This window comes from Vidua macroura, chromosome 10 (genome assembly GCF_024509145.1).
Source record: "Vidua macroura isolate BioBank_ID:100142 chromosome 10, ASM2450914v1, whole genome shotgun sequence".
Classification (NCBI taxonomy): Eukaryota; Metazoa; Chordata; class Aves; order Passeriformes; family Viduidae; genus Vidua; species Vidua macroura.
Genome location: NC_071580.1, coordinates 22455526 through 22475067, shown reverse-complemented (window position 1 = coordinate 22475067; position 19542 = coordinate 22455526).

Sequence of the window (19542 nt, the reverse complement as noted above, 5' to 3'; positions counted from 1 at the left end):
CTCTCTGTCCAAGAAGGTTTTACATATTCAGATGGTTTCCAGGATGATTTCTATGATGCCTCTTAAACAAACATTAGCTCTCACCTCATATTATAATTAGCTGAATATCCACTACAGCTGCACAATTGTCCCCTTTAATTGGGTCAGTGGGCTTCTGGGGAGGAAGGAAGACCTCTTCCTCATGGTAAACTCCTCACCTGTGCCAAGTGGCAGGGCTCCTTGGCCTGCTGGTCACAGTCCAAACCTCTCATTCTTAGAGCCCCATGGTATTTCTGGCTCCTGCACTCTTACATACTTGATGTATCACCTGTCATTCCCAACCTTCTTTCAGTTATCCACTAATTGATACCAGGTGGTATTGATACCACTTCTATCATCATGGTATTGATACCACCTGGTATCAAACAGTCTCCTTGTTAAGCTCTAATCACAGTATATGATCTTTGCTAACTATATTTCTAACTTAACTCCTTGACTCAAGGGGGACACCTGAGATCCCAAGGAGGCTCAGCTGTGAGGGGAGGGGACAGAGACCTTGGGTCAGCCTCTTTGGCTGTGCTGGTGCCACTGCCCAGGAGCTCTCATGTCCTGCTGAGCTGCAGGAGGAATTTCTCTGGACCCAGCCAAGGTGCAGGCACAGCTTGTCATGCTGGGTGGGAGCCCTGCTGTTCCTGTTCAAGGCACTTTTTGTCTCCTCCTCAACCTCTCCAAAAGCCATGAGGCTGCTCTGCCACAAGAAGTCTGGGCAGATAAAATGTTTTGATTTGCACGTGGTGTTCCTACACCAGCTTTAAAATGGTTCTTGCTCTCCATGCTAGGAGCCTCCAGGAAAAGGAGAGGAGGGAGGAAGAGGGAGGGTAGCTAGCTAGCAGGTGGAAGGGAGGCTTCTGCTATTGCAGAAGGGGAGAGGAGCCGAATGGATGCTTGAAGGAGGGTTAAAGAAGCTGAGAAATTACTGAGGGAATAACCTCCAGAGTTTTGGGGGTTTTTTTTCTTGGTTACACTGATGACTACTCAGTTTCTTTATTCTTGTGTCCAAAATGTTTCTGTTCTATCTGGTGATTTTACACTCTCCAGCACTGCCTCTGGGGGATGTGCTGCTCAGGTTAGTTGGCAAGTGCCCTCCTTTGCATCCTGCAAAGGAGGATTTCTTGTTAGCCTAACAATAAACAGCCCCTGGCTGTTCTGCTGCCCCAGGTGACAGCCTGCTCTTCCTGAATGGAAAAGCTGATCCCGACTCTACTGTATCAGAGAAGGTGGTGCTGAGATCTTGTCAGGGGCTTGTTTGTCTCTCTGGCTTACAAACTCACACAGAGCTGTTTTAACTCTTTACTAACCCCTCTCTTGCTACTGTCTAGAGGACAAGGAAAACCAAAGCTAATCTGCTTTAGCACTATAATGCCAAAGTTTTTCCACATTGATCTTTGGGTCATGCAAGTTCCCTTTTTGTCTTTCTAAGGATCCATGTGTGGGTCCTTGTAATGCTGAAGTTCTTTGTTGTCACAGAGCAGAAAGAGGGACATGGATCCTTGCATAGTTAAATGTGTATCTAATGGTGACTGCACATTTCTGTGGATTTTGCAAAAATGGTCAGATTTTAGGAGAGTCCCAGGCCTTGCAGTTTGTAACACTGTGATGCAGTACTTCAGTGGCACTTAGAGTAGGGATGTAATAAACTTATACACAGGTAAAATAAAATTATGGGCTTTCTGCAGTTGGAAATGTTCGAATTTCCAACCCAAATGGCTGATTTGGGCACAGCTGCCCTCTTTGCTGCAGGGGAAAACCAAGGCACATTCATACATAAACTCAAAAAATATATTGTGGACTTAACAGTTTAAGTTTTACTATAGCAGTTGTTTAATAAACTTCAAATAAAGGGGGTGTAGTCAATGAAATATTCACTAATTGAGCAGCATTTAATAGATTATTGCTATGTATCTCTTAAAGCCATCAGAGGTTCAAGGGGGGAAAGCTGCTCTAGCAAGGCCCTGGCTGCTGTAATTGATCTGGGAAGTTAAGTGGCTTGGAAAAGAAACCATGCATGTTCAGATTTTGCAAGCATCTCTAAGCCTAAAATAAGTCTCTATTTATTGGTCAGACCACACTGTAGCACAAGCAGGAGCTTTTGTATGTGATACGTTTGTTAGGGCTTAGCAATTCTTTGTCCAACGGGAATTTACTAATTTCTCTCTTTTGGTGATGCTCTTCTCATAAGCTTTTTTACTCCTGAGTGCTTTCATGTCCCTGCCTTACTCTGGCCCACTGCTATTCCTGCTTCACAGAAGGTTTGTCCCCAGAGGAGGGCATGCAGCACCTCCGAAAGGATTCTTGTGACCTTTGCACAAGGAGCTGCAGAACTGAGATGCTTTTAAATCAACACTGTCATGGTTTGACATGGCGCAATGCCAGTGCCCCCATGAAAATGCACCTTCCTTAAATAAATGCTGTGAGATGTTATCAGGAACAGAGCAGAGCAGGCCCAAGCTTAATAACAAAGGGAAAAAAACTTTATTAAACTACTACTACTACAGAAAACACATAAACTAAATCCAGGATGAAGACCTTTTAAAACACCCTTCCTCCTCCCAATTCCTAAAACACCCACCATGAAACATCACCTGGGATTCCTGATCAAATTACCACCCTTCAGATAATCAATACTCAAGCTATCAAGGGAGAGAGAAGTCTCTCTTGCACCACAGACCCCCCAGGAAACACAGTTGCCACCTCCTGTGTTTCCCTGTCACACATGGCAACCACCCGGAGAAAATCTGCCAGTGTGACACTCTCCTTTCCATGTCACAGTGCTCTCACCACCATGCATGGACAGACTGCTCATAGGGCTCCTTTAAGGATGCTTTGCCACGGACCCAAAGATACAACAGTTCAGCTTCTCATCTTGGGACTACAGTCCCCCCCATTTTCCCCTGGGGCCAAGGGTCCAAGAACAGAGATCATCTTCTTCCCGAAGACAGAGGGCATCACCATTCCCTCCTCAGCTTTCTTCTGTCCTTGCCATTCCTGTGCTGTTAGAAGCTGATCCAGGTCTCCTTGGGTCACCACTGCATCCCCCTAAAATGCAGTCTCTATTGCAGGAGATTTTGGTTCAGTCCATGGCTAACAAGAAAAGTCCATCCAAAAGCTACTTCATCATCTCCTCCCACCTAAATATTTCTTCTTCTAACATCTCAGGTCCCAGACTGTCTCTCTTCCACTACAAATCAAGGAGGAGTAATATTTTACAAAGCCCTCATTTCCTGGAAAGGGTTAAAAGTTCAGGCTGATATCTCGGTCCAGCGTTCCGTCTCCCACGCTGGGCACCATCCCCCCCCCACTTTCTCCTTCTCCTCTGCCGGCAAATTTCCAGGTGCCGTCAGGCTCTCTGTCACTTTCCCTCTGTGGGGGGGGAACAAAGGCATCTCCGCTTCTCTCCACCCTTCCATCCACAGGAGCTGGCTCGGTTCCAGACCCTCAGCCCCTCGGCCTACCTGGACAAGGCCGCGTGGCTTCCCCTCCCCCACCCAGCCCATGGCTGGGCAGGGGAGCGTCTGCACTCTCTAAGGAATAGAACCAAAGAGAGAGTTCCCCTGGGAGTTCTTGCTTTTAACCCCCTGTGTTCTCAGAGGCGTGTCCATACTTTCAGTGGTCACTCCAGGTGCCAATATCCAAACCTGACTACTGATTGGTTTGACCCAACTTCCTGGAAAAAAAATTCACTTCCATGTCAAACCACGACAACATTCAGCCAACAACACAATGGAAAAGTTGAATACCTGTCCTCTAGGAGCTGGGAATGGATGAGGGGTAGCAGTGCTTTGCAAATGTTTAATGACCTAGATTTTATTTCTATATTTATTTTGTCCTTCCCCACTAATATATTCTATCAGATTGGAATCCAGATGTTTGTGCAATGAATGAGTAATAGTGATAAATAATAAGCATTTAATTCAAGTGTCTTTAACATACTCTGGTTATGACTTGAACCAAATGTTATACTCAGTTGTGCTGTAAATGGTAAAGAAATTCCACGACCTAATCTAGTTAATTCAGGCTGGGTACCTGATCCTCAAATGAGTATGTGGTAATCACTCATCAGTTTTCTGGCACAGGCTGTGACAACAGATATAAATCATACAGCCTCTGTGAGATGGTAAATAACTTCCCTGTAGAGACCTTTCTGTGGGATTGGATTATTAGTGCCAGACATTGTTTCCTGAACAAGAGCTCTCAGCCAGATTGGTGAATGCTCAGATGTTTTGCATACTACAGCAGCCCCCATTAGGACTGGTTTCTACTCATCATATGTTCTTTTCTTTCCTTCATATCAAATATTTTGATCCTAAGTGAGAATTCATAAACTGAACCCAATTAGCCACAACTTCACGTGGGCTTTTACATTTTACTGGGTTAGTGAGTGATCATTCCTTTTGTGTTGCTGGAAATGCTAAAGCCATGCTGCTACTGGAGTTCATTAATGGAGGCTTTGCTCCCTGCCTGAAGAACCTGGGGCTTGGAAAACTGCTGCTGGGAGAGGTGTGCACCCTTCTGGTCTCAGGGATCTGCTGCTTGTTAGGTTTTTGCTCAAGTGCCAAGTCATGCAAAGAATTAGGGGTATGTGGTGTTCTGTTTTGAGGGCAGTCTGGCCTTCTGAAGCAGCTAAAATGACCAAATTCAGCTGTTTTGGAGGTGAAAATGGAGACTGGGGTCCTGTTGGAGAAGAAACCCGATAGGAGTAGCCTAGCTGATGTTATCAAGGGACCCTTCATCACAACTGTTCTGCAGGGCTTTTCGTGTGTTTATTCTGAATTCTGTTGTTTTCTCTCCCCTGGGAAAGCTTTGTCAAAGGAAAGCGCAAAACTGAAGTCCTGGCCCTCATGGGCACAGCCTCATCTCCAGTTGTTCGTGTTGCCCTTGGAGAAAGACACCCAAAACCTTTTGGAAACAGTGTTTAATCTGAGGGCATACACAGGCTTTTCCTGGCAGTATGTCAGTAATTTAGGCTGATTTTGCTGTCTGTGTGCCCCTGTCCTGGTGAGTGCTGTGGCTGTGCCACAGGCAGCGAAAGGCCCGAGCATGGCTGCCCTCTCCAGGGAGGGACAAATCCAGGACTGACTGCCAGGGCAGCACACTGAGACAGGGACAAGCCTCAGGGGACACAAACTCTGGCCAAGCTGAGCTTTGTGGTGTGGGTTTTTTTGGGGACAGCGGTGTCCTCCAGCAGGGCTGGCCTGCCAGCCAAGCTCTGGAGATGTGCGCAGGCTGTCTGGATTTTTATATGTACATTTAAGGACTTTCCCAAGAAAATCAAACCATACACCCTCAGGGACAGTGTGGGGAGGAACAATTACAGCAATAAATAAAGATTTCTGCTGGCATGCCAACCCAGCAGGCTTTTCTGTCTCCTCATCGAGTGATCTGCCATTTGTTAGCAATTGCTTGTTAGGGCCTTTCTGCTCTAGGCCTGTTCTTGCAGGTGTGTATATTTTACTCATCCTGACAAGAGAAAAGAACTCTACTAACAGAGGCACTAGCAATTCACAGTGCCTGTAACATCTGTGGCAGGACTAGAATTACAAACCACATCAGCATATTTCTTTTTTTTTGTTGTTGTTGTTTGTTTGTTTTCTGTCTGTTTGGGAATTTCATTAGCTGTCTCACATTTTTGGTTGTGGGTTATTTTTTTCCCCCGTTCTCTCGTGGCTTCTTTGTGAAAACCATTTGTTTCATCATCCTTCCTCATTTTTGTGCAGGTGGCCTGCAGGTCTGGGCTGGCCAAAGCCCACAGGAGCTGGCAGTGAAAGGATGTGAGGCAGTTGTCTCCTTGGATGGGAAGGTGGTAGGTGGAAAGTGGTGTGCTCCTTCCAGCCTCTAGCATTCATTTCTTCGGTAGTGCAGAACAGCCTCTAGTGCATTCAAAGCACTTAGGTGTGTTTCTCACCCTCCAAAATTTGTTTTTGACTTGTCTGTGGTGTTTTCCCCTCAAGCCTTCTTCTCCTACTGATGTTCTATTTCTTTTTTACTGGCACAGACACCTCATGGGGATAACTTTGCCTATAAGGTGTCTGATGCTTTCTGCACTTCCGTATATTCACTTACATACTTTCAGTAATTAAGGCACAGTTTTCTGTGACCAAAATGTCTGGAAAACTGGAAAGTGAGTGTTGGAGAGAATGAGCATAAGGGGATAAAGACAGATGAGCTGGTAGTCACCAAACTGTGTCACACTTTTTAAGGGTAGGGTGAAACCCAAAGCTCTAGTGATGCTCCAGGATAAACTAAATGGAAAGATCACTTCGATTAACTGCCCATCTCTCCTCTCCCTTACTCTATCTCAAGCTCTCTGCCACCTTGATAACCACAGGCATGTCTGACTCGTCAGGCAGCTTCCATTTAATTCTTGAGCATGAGCCAAATTATTCTTCCTGTCATATTTAAGGTCCTTCATGTTGTTAAGTGGTGGTGTGTAGTAAAAAAGAATTGTATAGAAATGTGCTTAAAACACTGACCTAGGAGGTCAGTGTGCTGTTTTTTCATTTCTTTTAGAACTCTGTTGTTTCCTCTTGCTGCAGAGCTTCACTCTTAAATAAAATTAAAAAAAAAAAAAAAAGAAAAAAAAAAAAAAAACCACAAAAATATTTTCCTTGTCTAGGGTTTTGATACATAATAAGTGCTGCAGGTTTTCATTCATTGTGTTATTTTGAAGCATTGTAGCATTTGTATCCTGGTTCATTAAATGTGCCCTGGTTGTGTCAAAAAAAACACAGAACACAGTGAGCCCCTGCCTCAGGGCCCTGGAACACAGATCCTGAGGAAGGAGGATTGGTTTTGCCTCACCCCTGGGCTCTGGCATCATCCATGATTTTAATGGGAAGGTGAGAAAGGAGCTTCTCACTGTCATCATTGTAAGGACCTGCAGCCTTGTCTCATTGAGAATAAATAAAAGCTGCCTCTTGTCAGATTTACATTTAGTCCCTCAGAAACGTGAATGTTACTAACTTCAAAAGGTTTTCCTTAAAGTATTTTTGAAACTGGACTATTTGGGGCATGTAAAAATACAGAATTCCTCCTTAATATGATTGTCATCCTGTTTAAATGCCTGGTTACCCTATCGTGCTTTCCTTATCTACAGAGCAGGCAATGAGCCATGATTTTGAGGGGACAATGATTTGATGACACTGATGAGGCTCTCAAACTCCATTAGGGTGCATGAATCACAAGTTAATTAGTCATTTTTCCTAATATAGTGAAGTTCTGCCTTTAATCCCACAATTCCTTGTCAGATTTATTATTATCTCCTGATGGACTGTTCTACCTCTTCCCTCAAAACTTTCTCATGTTATGAGATGAAGTTTTATGGGTTTTTATAGTTTTTAAGTTTTTAAAATACTAGTCTATTTTCTTTGAGTAAAAATTTTCCAAGATTATACTTTATTCCACAGAAGTAAAGATTTGAAACTACAGCTTCAGGAGTTTCAACTACTACAGAGTCTCATATGCAATTAGACCCAGAAAATTATGAGGTCTGATTGACACTTTAGATGGAGGATATTAGGGTCTCTTCTCCAGTCACAGAGCTGACCCAAAAATACATTTGGAGTTTCCACTTGGAAAAACTCCTTCATGCTAAGGGTATGTGCACAGGCTGGGCTCTCTGTGCTGTCAGCAGAATCTGGGGGAGGATGGCCTGGACTTCCCTTGGATGTTGTTGGGAGAGCTGAGCTGAAGTATTGGAAGTAATATCTGATATGACCTTTCTCTGCAAGGTATTTTAAAGCTAAACTATCCAATTAAGAAATGACACCTAAATTATTTTCACTTTTAACCCAATAACTAATCCCTCGTGTCCTGCAATGCAGACTGCAATTACAAAATACCACCCAAAACCATGGAGAAGAAGGTGAAGAAGAAGGACCAGCCTCCACCCTTAAACCTTCATCTTAGCTTTATAGAGGTTTAAGGTTTTTTCTAAAACCTTAAACTCTAAGTTTTTCACCATGTGATATTACACACTTCTATTCAAACTCCACACCCACAATCCCAGTTCTATCATTCAATTTTGGAAGCCTTCTCCATGGCCCCAGGTCAAATGTAGTATTTTCTTGAGCATCTGTGCCTTTCAGCACAGAAGGTTTAAAATTCTCAGCAGATTCTCTCAGCAAATTCTCCACTCTCAACAAGCAGATGCACTGCTTGGATAGATCCAGGGCTCTGTCTGTGGGGCTGTTCACTGCTTGCTCTGGTAGGATTGGAGGGGGATTTTCATTTTATGGATGGAGTCTTTTCTAAAAGCTGGGATGTCTGAGGGAACTGGAAATCAACTTTGAGTAGCAGCTGCCCTCCACAGAGAAATCTTCCAAGTCTGCAAATGCTCCATGTTCCTGTCCTGTCCCTGTGCTGTGTGCAGTTCAGAAACACTGACCCACTATGACAACCAAAATATTTTCTTGTTTTGCATCTCCAGGCCCCTTAACACTGGTAGGGCCAGCTAGGCTTGAGGAACGAGCACAAGTGTGGTGTAAAAAGTTAATGTTGCCTCTCACTTTGCTGCCAGCAACAATTTGGCAGAAGGTTTTCTCATTCCAGGGGAGGAGGGGGTTGATGGTTTGTTTGGGGTTTTTTTAGATCCTTAGGTAGCAGAGCATTTCCTATACCCTAAGGATGGAAAGCTTATAAGGCTGGTGAAGAATGTGGGTATTTAAATTTTTTATTTTTACTTAATTTTGAAATCCTGAAATTGAAGATAACAGATACAGCATAGTTGGACAATTACCCCAAATCCAGCTATCTGTTTTATAAACATTATGGTGTGATTTTAGTAAGTTGGTAGAAACAAACTTGTGGATCAGCTCTTAATATGTGCATTTGGGTTGCTTTTCTGCAAGGCAGGAGGAGACCTGAGTGACTTCAAGGAAGGTGAATGTTGTTATCTGGGCAGGGGGTGGGATGTGCCAGGAGACAGTTTGAGGGAAACAAGCTGGAATACCATGCAGAACAGGAGGAAGAGTTGAGGAAAGGGAAGGAAGGAGAAGGTGGGAGCCTGAGGAAGCTGTGGGCTGCAGCTCTTGTATGGATGTGGGTACGAGAGGGCAGCATGGCTGTGGGAGAGCTGGAGAGGAGAGATGTTTCAAATGTATTGCTATATTCTAAAACCCCAAACTCTACGTTTTCTACCATGTGATATTACACACCTCTAATCAAATTACATACATGTAATTTCAGTGCTCTCAATCAATTTTGGAAGCCTTCTCCACAGCCTCAGGTCAAATGCAGTGCTCTCCTGGGAGTCAGAGTCTGTCAGCACAGAAAGTCTCAAATTCTCAACATCCAGAACTCCAACAGAGAGGCTGCAGAAATCAAACTGAGAAATTAGGACAGCCCCAGCAGCAAGAGTTGTAATTGCAAAGCTGCAGAAAAATAGATTGTTCCCACATTTTTTGTTGGAGAATTCAAGCCCATGTGCAGGTATGGACTGTTTTCAGCAGTCATGTTCATTCCTGGCTGTTGACTGAAGGTCTGGGGAGCCAGACCTGGGTTGCTTTTGAATTGCAAATGGAGAAGTGAGAGATTGGCCCTGAACCTGCTCTGGTACACAAACTGTGCAGCTAGCAGCATGTCCAGCACAGTAACCACTGTACTCAACAGCACCTTATCCTGCTGCAAGCTACCTGCTTATTTTGAGTTTTTTATCACAGCACAGCTTCTTGCAAATGAATCCTTCTCCACTCCTTTCAAAGCTCATGTTTCATTGCCTTTCAGTCAAAATTATCTGCTCCTTTTAATTACCCCCTGCTCTAGTCTTTGAGACTTGGCACAGCATGCAGAATTGACGGAATTTCCAGCCCAGATTGACTCTCCTGGAAAAATTCACACAGAAATCGGGGAAATAAGTGAATTTTCTGAAAAGCAGAGTGAGCCTCTCTTGTGGGAGAGAAAGGGAGTCAGGGTTTAAGTAAGGATTAGACAGTTCCTGCTTTCAAAAGTGACAGCTGAGTAGGAACTACTCCTTCCACACACAGTGATGAGCAAGTGTTCATGTGTTTTGTGGAATATTTAATTATGGCTCATTGCCTGCTCTGCAGATCAGGTAAGCCATCATGTGGAATGCATTTGAGAGCATTTCCACCAGCTTCATGTGAGGCTGTTCCTGCTGAAGGCTCACAAATGTAATTCAGGGCTTCTCCCTGGAAGGCCTGAGGAAGTATTTGTGCCTGCTTGTTGCCAGACTTGAAAACACAGAGGCTTGTGTTCAGTCCTCAAAGCATTCTGCTCAACTGCAAGCATGCTTAAAAAGGAAAAGAGAGATGAGAAATTACTCATGCTTCTCTGTTCAGAAGTGTGCTGGTGAGAAGGAAAGTGATCTCCTCTGGTTGGAAGTCCAAGGAGTAATCTCCTTTCCAGGTCAGCGAATTTCCCACAGGAGCAGTTTGTAGACTGCTGCTCTGAGAGAGCACTGTGGTAAACTGTGCTTTCTGAGGCCAGTGAGATGTGATGCACTTTGCTGCAGGACTTTGAATTTTTTTGGTTTTTTCAGGAAACATGCATGTGTTGCTGTGGAAGACCACAGCCGACTTTTATCTTGGGCTCCTCTCAAAAAAAAAAAAAAAAAAAAAAGAAAAAAATATCAGCCAGGAATGAGAATTGAAATGAAAAGACTTTTGGGTTGTAATGAGTATTTCTTGGTTGTGAATTCTGAAGGGGCTTTGAACAGGTGTAAGAGCCTTTCCCAGAGTGACATCTCATGGATACAAACACCAGAGTCCTGACAGGGCTGCCAGAGGGAATCATGCACAGTTAGCTGCTGGATGTGTGCACGCACGGCTGCCTCCCTGCCCTTCAGCCCCAGAGGCAGAAAAACAGCTCTGCTCTGACAAAAGAGGGAGGAGGAAGAAGGAAAAGAGTGTTTAAAGGTAGCTGGAGTAAGTGACCTGTCTGGAAGCCTGTCTGCCCATCCGTGAGCTGCTGAGCAGCTGTGACACTGCTCCTGTGATGCCTTTTGGGCTACCTAAAAACAGAGGCCAGACAAAATCAAGCCAATAAAAAGCAGTTCTATTTATTGAAGGGCCTTCAAGTACATTAAGGGCAGACAAAGCCCCGCAGGGGCTACACCCAAAAATGTACCACGGGTCACAGGTTTTCACACTTTTATAAGTTTGGGCCATTTGCATATTGGGGGTGAATCTTCCAATTTGAGATTCAGGTAATGAAGTCATTTACCCCAAGTTTGCTCCCCCCAACTCACTTTTGTTTCCATCTCTCAGGGCTGGAAGCAGTGAGGTGTCCTTGATTGCCAGGCCTGGAGAGGAATTGCTGTGTCTGATCAAAATGGGAAAGCAGCAGCTCACACTGTGTGTGGAGTTTAGAGTTCTACACTAAAGAACTGCAGGATTACAAATACGTGGAAAATAAAAGCTAAAATCCTAAGGCATCACCTGAAGTACTCAGGTGCACAGAGCCATGGGAACCTGGCCCACCAGGGAGGGATGAGAGAGCAGGTCAGAACTGAGGATGAGATCCTAAATCCATCTCTATATTGAGGCTGTCTGAAAAACTTGGTCAGCGTGATGCTTCTGAATAGAGCAGGGCACAAAGCCTGAGTAAAGCATTTGGACTTCACGGTCTGCATAGGAAGATGCAGCTCAGCTTTGGGTCAGTTCCATAAAGGGGCCTCAGATCCTGTGCACAGGACACTGCAGGATTAGGTGCTGTTCTCTACAGCTCTGTTGGAAAGGTTTGTCTCTGCACACCACGTGAGCATTGTAAGGTCTCACAGACCAGGGTTTAGGAAGTTTTTTTTCTCCTCACTCATTCATGTCTGCTCTCCTACCCAGTCTGAGACAAGCTTTTATGTTCCCTAGAATTTAGGGTCCTGATCCAAAAGCTGTTTAAATTTTCAGGAATGGCTTCACTCTGTGCAAAACCTGCCTCTCCATAGCTCTGGATAGAACAGGGCAGGTCACAGACATCCCTTCCTAGGCTGGGAAGAGCAGATCTTTGAGCACCACCCAAGGCAGGGGATGCAGATCTCCAAGACATTCCATATTCCAGGCTAGGTTTGAAAACTTGGCTCTTACATTCACTTTTTCTGCCACTGGAGCCAAACCCCATATTGAGATTGTAGCACTAGCAAGAAATTTGAGGGATGGGAAGAGGCTGGAATTAGCAAATCCTCTCTCTTAGCTGGAGCCTGGGGTTTTCTCTGGTTCCCACAATACCCTGGCTTCCCTCAGATGCTGATGCCCACAGGAGCCTGGCCAGACACGTGGCTTTGGACTTTCTGCACCATATTAAGAGGTAATAGAGGTGCCAGTGGTACAGAGACAAGCTAGAACTGCAGCCAGTTTTCAGGGAATTTACTGTGCATCTTTTTTTCTGGATATTCTCTACTGGTTTTGGTTATGAATACAAGAAAAGCCACTGCTTGGCTACTGCCTTTGGCATGGAAACAGTCTAGAGCAGCAGGATTCCATTTTTATTTTTGAAGGCTAATAATTCAAGTTTTTCAGTTTTTCAAGATCATTGTGTGCCACCATATGGCATGCTTTAACTGCACAGGGAACAGGCTTGTGTTGAGTAACTCTGTGAGTCTTGGAATCTGTGGAATTCTCACCAGACTGGGATGTCAGAATAACCAGGGTAGGGTGTTTTGATGTCAGCCCAGCTGCTGATGTGGTACTGCTGGGTGGCTTTGCTGTGACACAGCTCCTTGCAGGATTGCACTTCTAATTTGCACCTTCATGGGTGGCGTTGTCACTTTAAATGTGACTGGTTTAGGTTGAAAAACATAAAAACGAGATCACTACTGAGAGCTGCAGGGATCCCAGAGGGGCAATGACTTTATTGAAGACTGTGGCTAACCCAGCTGTGCTCAGATCAGCTGTGCTGTTTGCCAAGGGAGGGGTTGCAGGAGCTGGGGTCCCTGCAGCTCAGAAAGGTTTGCCTGGAGTTTCCTAACCTGCCCCTGCCCTAACAGAGGGATTCAAACCTCCAAGGCAGACAGGCTTTTTCTGAACTATTTTATGTGAGCATCTTTCTGTTCGTTGGACTGTAGGAAAAGCCACCACAGGATGGGAAGGTTTCAGGCAGATCAGGGAGGTGTCCCTGTGCCTGCAGGGTGAGCTCCAGGCTGCCAGAGGTGACCTGGGCTCTATTTGCTGTGTTACAACAGCACATTCTCCATTTATTGCACACAGACCGTGTCTGTGGCCTGCATTAAGGACAGGCTTTACACATAATGTTGTATATCCAAATCTCAGCAAGCACTGGTGAGTGAAAGTGAGAATTTGTGGTCACTGCTCAATGTCAGAGTTGAGCTCTGTGATGAAATCTCTTCCTGTGCATGACCTCTACACTAAACAGGCCTCCAATAATACCTGGTGACAGGGGGGTTGATGGTATCTTCACTAGGGGAAAAGAAACTAATTTAGGACAAAAGTGATTTTTCCACTTGTTACCTGATGAGCTGTGAAGTTCTGCTTCAGCCAAGTGGTGTGAAATTATTACCTTGGAACTGCTGATTAGACTGAGCTCTGGTTTTTGCTACAGGCTCTGTGATAACAGAGAAAATGGACACCTGCTCTGGGCCTGCTCTCAGGAGATGCTTGAAAAGCTGATGCCTGGTGATGTAGCACTCAGCTCCTTGCAGATAAGCAATGGTTATCTCAATCAAAATTCTTTTTCTGTTGACCTTAAAGCAGGGTCAGGACCCTGAATTTCTGTTAAGTTACTTTGCTTCGCTTTTAAATAAATATTTTGCCCAAATAAATATTTTTTCTGCACACTGATGCAGCTGTGTCATAATTGTTAAGTTTGAAATTTGTTGGCAGTCTCGTGCTTGGTGTTTCCATTTCTCACCTCCTTGTTAATTAACTCAGAGTTCAGTGACAGCTTAGGAGTCTTTCTGCATTTCCCATCAGACTTGATGCAGATCTGAATTGTGATCATAACTATATTCAAATATGTCTAAATAATAGGTGAGGACTGCTAAGTAAATACTTAGAAGGTGAATATATTGCATGACAGCAGAGGAACACATATAAAGGGAGTTTTTATTTACAGCTTCAATGGAGATACGAGTTGTTAATGCAGTGACTTGGATCAGGCATCAGAAAGTTCATTTGTATTCTCATAACAACTAGAGGATTGCTTCATTTAATTCCTTGCTTTTACTTTAAAGGTTTGCATCTAATTTATGTAATTTTCAGCATCTGTGAAAAATGAGCTTAGTCCCATCTCTGCCCTTCCACTACAGATAGAGGCTTTTTTGTTTGTTTCTTTTTTCTTTTTAAATTCATGTGCTCCCACTTTTTTGTACACAGTGATGATGTGGCCTTAGAATCAGTACATTTGGAAAGTTGGACTGGTAAAAACAACCCCACCAAAAAAAAAAAACAGCTCCAAACATTTATTCTCATCTGAGCAGCTTGCTGAAACTATTTGCTTTCCAGGTGTGGAGTTAATGCAGTGGGTGAAAGAAACAGGGCTGGGACCAGTTCTCCCTGGGATAATAGGTGAAGTAGATGCAGCTCAGATTGTACCTGTGTTACTCCATTGTGCAGTTTACTGACAGTGAGATGTTCAGAAGGCATTGATTTATATTTTACTACTTTTCTAATAACAGTAAAAAGCATTAGTACAGTGCAGGGTTGGTTGTTTCTTGGGGGGGTCTTTTTTGGTTGTTTTGGAGGTTTTGTTTTGGTTTTTTGTTTTGTTTTAAAATCCAAATTTCACCTTCTAAAGCTAGAATGGCTCAATTTGTGTTCCTATTACATACTGAGCTTCTCTTTTGGTTCTGGATAGAAATATGGTCACTTTGCTGCTTTCACCTGAATGGAAATGATGTTTCCCATACTGGCTTTACCTCTTCCTATAAAAATGCTGAGGAGCTCACTCTGTGCTGTCATGGGTCACTCACTGGGCTGTGTTCTGGGCTAGTTTTTTTCCCCCCAGGCCTCACAGTGAAGCTGCCTGGTGCTGTGTGGAGTAAGGCTTTGAAGGAATGGCCCCTCTTCCATTCCAGAGAACTTCTTCTGCCCCACAGAACTCCATCTCAAGTGCAGGAGGAGATGCAAGCTGGTGGATTTTATGGCTGGTGTGGGTGTGCATTTTTTTGTGACAAACAGTTGAAAATGTTCTTGCAAGTTGTGGATCCAAAAGGCTGCTTGAAGGACAGAGGAGGTGTTTTGTATGGAACTGTCTAGCCAAGGTTCTGGTGCCTCAGTTCATGCCTCCTTGCAGCTCTCTGGGCTGAAACCAACAACTGACTGCTTCCATGTCTGCTTTTTCTCCAGAATTTAGCTCAAAATATTGTTGTTTTATAGGTTTGAACTAGTCTGTGTGTACAGGTCTTAGCCAACATTCAGAAAAGGCCCCAAGTATAATAAATTCAAGATGCTCACAGGGCCATAGTTACAAACAAAATTCACTTGGTGTGACTGTGGATATATTATTTATTGCTATGCATTATTAATGACCTTGTAACACACCAGTGACAGCAAATCGGAGCCAAAAGGGAATAAAAAAGGACATAAATAGTTGAAATAAATAATGTATCTGTTTTCAGGTCATGAGTCCATAATTTCAGCAGCAGTGGGTTTCTTTGGTTTGTTTTTCTGTCTTTGTAGTTCAATACTGCTTGTTTTTATTTGATCACTTGCCTTCTGCTACTAGATTAGTTAGAGAAGGCTCTGTGCTGCTTTTATAATTAGATGATGAATTAATTCTTTCCCTTCCTTCTGGCTGTGTTTTGGATTTCGATTATCGGAGTATCCTGGCTACTGATTTCAGTAATTCTTCAATTATTTGCCTGTGGCACACAAACTGGCAGCATGCAGAGCTTTTCTGGTTTTTTGAGTGTCTGACACCTCTGAACTCTTGCTGGACAAAGCTTAGGAGACAGCTTGAGGAGCCACTCCCCTCTTCTTGGCAAACACACCTGGGTGAGCACAGGTGGGCTAAGAATTCTGTGTCTTGGAAAGACATTTGGAGTTGCAGATTCCTGCAGCACTCCAGGCATGTGACTCCTTGTCCCCTCCCTCCCCATCTGGGGAGCTGTAGATCCAAACAGAGGAAAGTTTGGGTCTGAGTGTGAATTGCATACCATGGCATGAAAAGGTTGTATATCTCAGAGTCATCTCTGTATTGGGCTCAAACACGAAGAAAGTGGGAAAAGGATGTAAAACAAGTATTTCTTTTAAATCCTGATTTTCTGTGGCTGCTGTAGGGTAGTGACTGGGGGATTTGTTGCCTAAAGCAATTCATTTCTTCCTCCAAGTCGGTGCCACTGCTGGCAGCAGATGGATTTCTCAAACTGGCTCTGGTCAGTGCTGTGGGTAAGGCTCTGAGCAGCTGCTGATTTACAGGAGCAGCTTCTGTCCTGTTCTCTGCTGCACAGACATGAAAGCTTTACAGCCCTGTGTAACTGAATGAGTGAGCAAAGGAGCTGGGCAGCATTTAGGTGATTGCAAGGCTGGGTCCCTGTAGTAAGAGCTTTTTAATACCTCATTCCTTGATGAAATTCCTGGCCTTTGCTGAAGAGCTTTTAAAATCCACTTCCAGATGTTAAAATATTCAGTTTATGCTTGATGGGGCTGGCTGTCTTCAGATCACATTTCTGCTTTTAGAATTCAATTCTTGCTTTGATCAGCAGCTCAGACTGATCAGGTACATTTATTATTCCACAGATATGAGCTGGCAAGATTTTTCATGCATCAGCTCTGGTGGAGGGAAAACAGGCAAGGCAGGAACTGTGACAATGAGGAAGAGGATTGTATCTTGCTCCCCAGTGGATTTGTCCAAAAGAAGCAAGCAGAAAGGCTTGGAAACTCAGGCAAAATGTGGAAACTCAGTGCTTCCAAGAGTGGACAAAGCATCTCCTCAGCTCTCTGTGCCCCTCTGATGGTACCAGGTAATTTTGTGACTCAGCCACTGCGTGCTCTCAGCTGCTCTGCAAACACAGAAGAAGGGGGACACACATTCACAACACTCTCTGTATATCCAGTGCTCACCCTTTAAAGAAATCAAATTTATTGGTTATATCAGTGAACAGAATAAAAGTCTGGAAAGTACACATTTGATTTTAAACCTTATGGTAGTTCTTAGGTGTTAATGTTATGCAGGCAGAAGTGTTTCTCTGAGTGGGATGTGAGACAAGAGCTTCTTTTGGAAATAGGATCTTCCTATAAGAGGGTCAGTCTGAGTCCTTTCTGCCAGAAAAAGAGGAGGCAGGAAGATGATTCTTGAGCTATGCAATTGTTTCTGAATTACCTTCTACAAGATTTATTGCCAGCTCTTGAAGAGCTTGTGATAGTTATGATACAAGGCAGTGGACCAAATAAACCTCAACATAGTGCAACGTCTCTGTGTTGGCTCATGATTTGCCCTAGAAAGTTGGTGGTAGCTGAAATACCAGTTTCACTTTATTATTAATAAACAGTAAAAAAAATCCTCAACCAATCACCAAAGCAGCCAAACAAATTAAAACCCAGTCACAATAGGTCCAGGATTTCATCTGTTTGGCTGCTCCTTTTCCTGGAAGCACTGAGACCTTTTCAAGGTAACTATATTTAAATTTAACTGAAAATCCTTGTAACATAATAGCAGCAACTCCAGGGAGTGATCAGTGCTCCACAGAGCTGCTACTCATTGCTTGTGTTAATGTCCGTGCAACAGTGGGGCACGTTTGTGTGTTTGGTTTTTTTTTTTTTTGGGGGCGGGTTTTTTTGTTTTGTTTTGGTTTTTTGTTTTTTGTTTCTCTTTTGTGTTTTTTTTTGTTTTGGTTTTTTTGGGGTTTTTTTTTGTTTGTTGGTTTTTTGGGTTTTTTTGGTTTTTTGGGGGTTTTGTTTGTTTGTTTTGTTTTGTTTTGTTTTGTTTTGTTTTGTTTTGTTTTTTTTCATGGAAGGCCACAGAAGACCACATGGGAAAAAATCCCCACTTTCAAAATTGCTGGAAATTGCAGGAAGGGGTCAGCAGGCACTTGTGGATTTTCAAAGCAGTGCAAGTGCTCCATCTGCAGAGCATCTGAGATTGTTGTGCAGTACACTCAGAATCCTTTTTCTCAGAATCTTAATTAAAGTACCACACTGCTAAAAACTCCCTCAGTGTGATTCTGAGTAGCCAGCTTCCAACAGAAAATTGTGTCACCTACTACAAAATCACCTTTTTTTTTTTTTTTTAATGAACCTGGCTGGTTTAGTCAGTCAGAAAGGGGTGGTGGCAGAGAAAAAAAAAAAAAAAAAGCTGTAAATTTGAAGTCAGAGGTTGATGTGAGAGGAAATGTTGGTGTGATGCTCCAAAATAGTGTTACATATTGCTACATGCAAGTGAGGTGGGCAAATGGAAGATCTGCAGCACTGACTGGGGGGAGGTTGGAACAGCTCCCCAGCAGCAGGGTGGGAGTGAAAACCCAGCTCATTTCATGGGATTTGGATACTTTTGGGAATGAGATTCTGCAAAAGTGGCTCTGGTCTCAAGGAACTGGCCTTGGGGACTCAGGTGAGACCTTGCAAACCAGTAGTCAGTGATGCTGGGATAAATAATCACAAGATTCAGGAGGCCAAAAGCAGCCACTCATTTATTTTTGGGGCTTTTTTGAAAGACCCCAGAGGGATGGTGTGTGAAAACACAGCAATGTGTTCTTACAGAGATCTGAACAGAGCAGCAGCAGTGAATTTTCCCAGAAAATCCCACCAGTGTGGCTCCATCCAGAGTTAGAAGCACATTGCTGGAGCAGGAATAATTCAGTCAGCAGGGCTGCTAACTGGCCTTGGTGGCTGCCAGCAGAGATAAAGCTTTATTTCCCCAAGAGAAAAAAAACACAATCCTGAACATGTCTTAAATGCAGTTTAATTTAAGGACAAGCAGCAGAATATTTGGGAAAATGTTCCTAACTCATTAAGCTTTATTAGGTGAAGATGGCAAAATTGTTTGAATAAAAAGCAGGATATGAAATAGGTATGTATGTGCTGCATGTAAAATCTTTAAAATATCACCTCTACTGGGATACCTTCCATCAGTCTGGTGCAGTAGATGTTGAGTAGCTGGTATTTTAAGATTTTTCTAAAGGGACAACTCAATAGCTGGGATTTAGAAAGTCTGCAGAGATGGCTGGAGGAGTCACTGACCCAGTGAAGTTGGTTTTTGATATAAACTATGGAAGATAAGGCACATGTTCAGAGAAGCTCAGAAAGAGCTCCTTGTCTAAACATTAATTTGAAACCAGAGGAAAGCTCCTGGGAGATCAGGGGTGCCTGGAGAGCTAAAATAACTCTCAAGGGATTTGCTATGGGACATCATTCTTGTCAAAGCAGTGTAACTTTGAGGAATTACAGGTTTGGGATAACAGCAACACAGAGTGTGGACATAAACAGTTCACAAAATCCTTGTTTCTTGTACCCTGATATATGTTACTGTAATATATAAAAATGTTATATATAAAATAATAATATTCATCTATTAATATTAATAGAAAATATTGTTACTGTATTGCTGGGGCACATGTTAAAAGAATTAAAATCCAGTTAGCAAAGTTTTAGTAGTAATAAT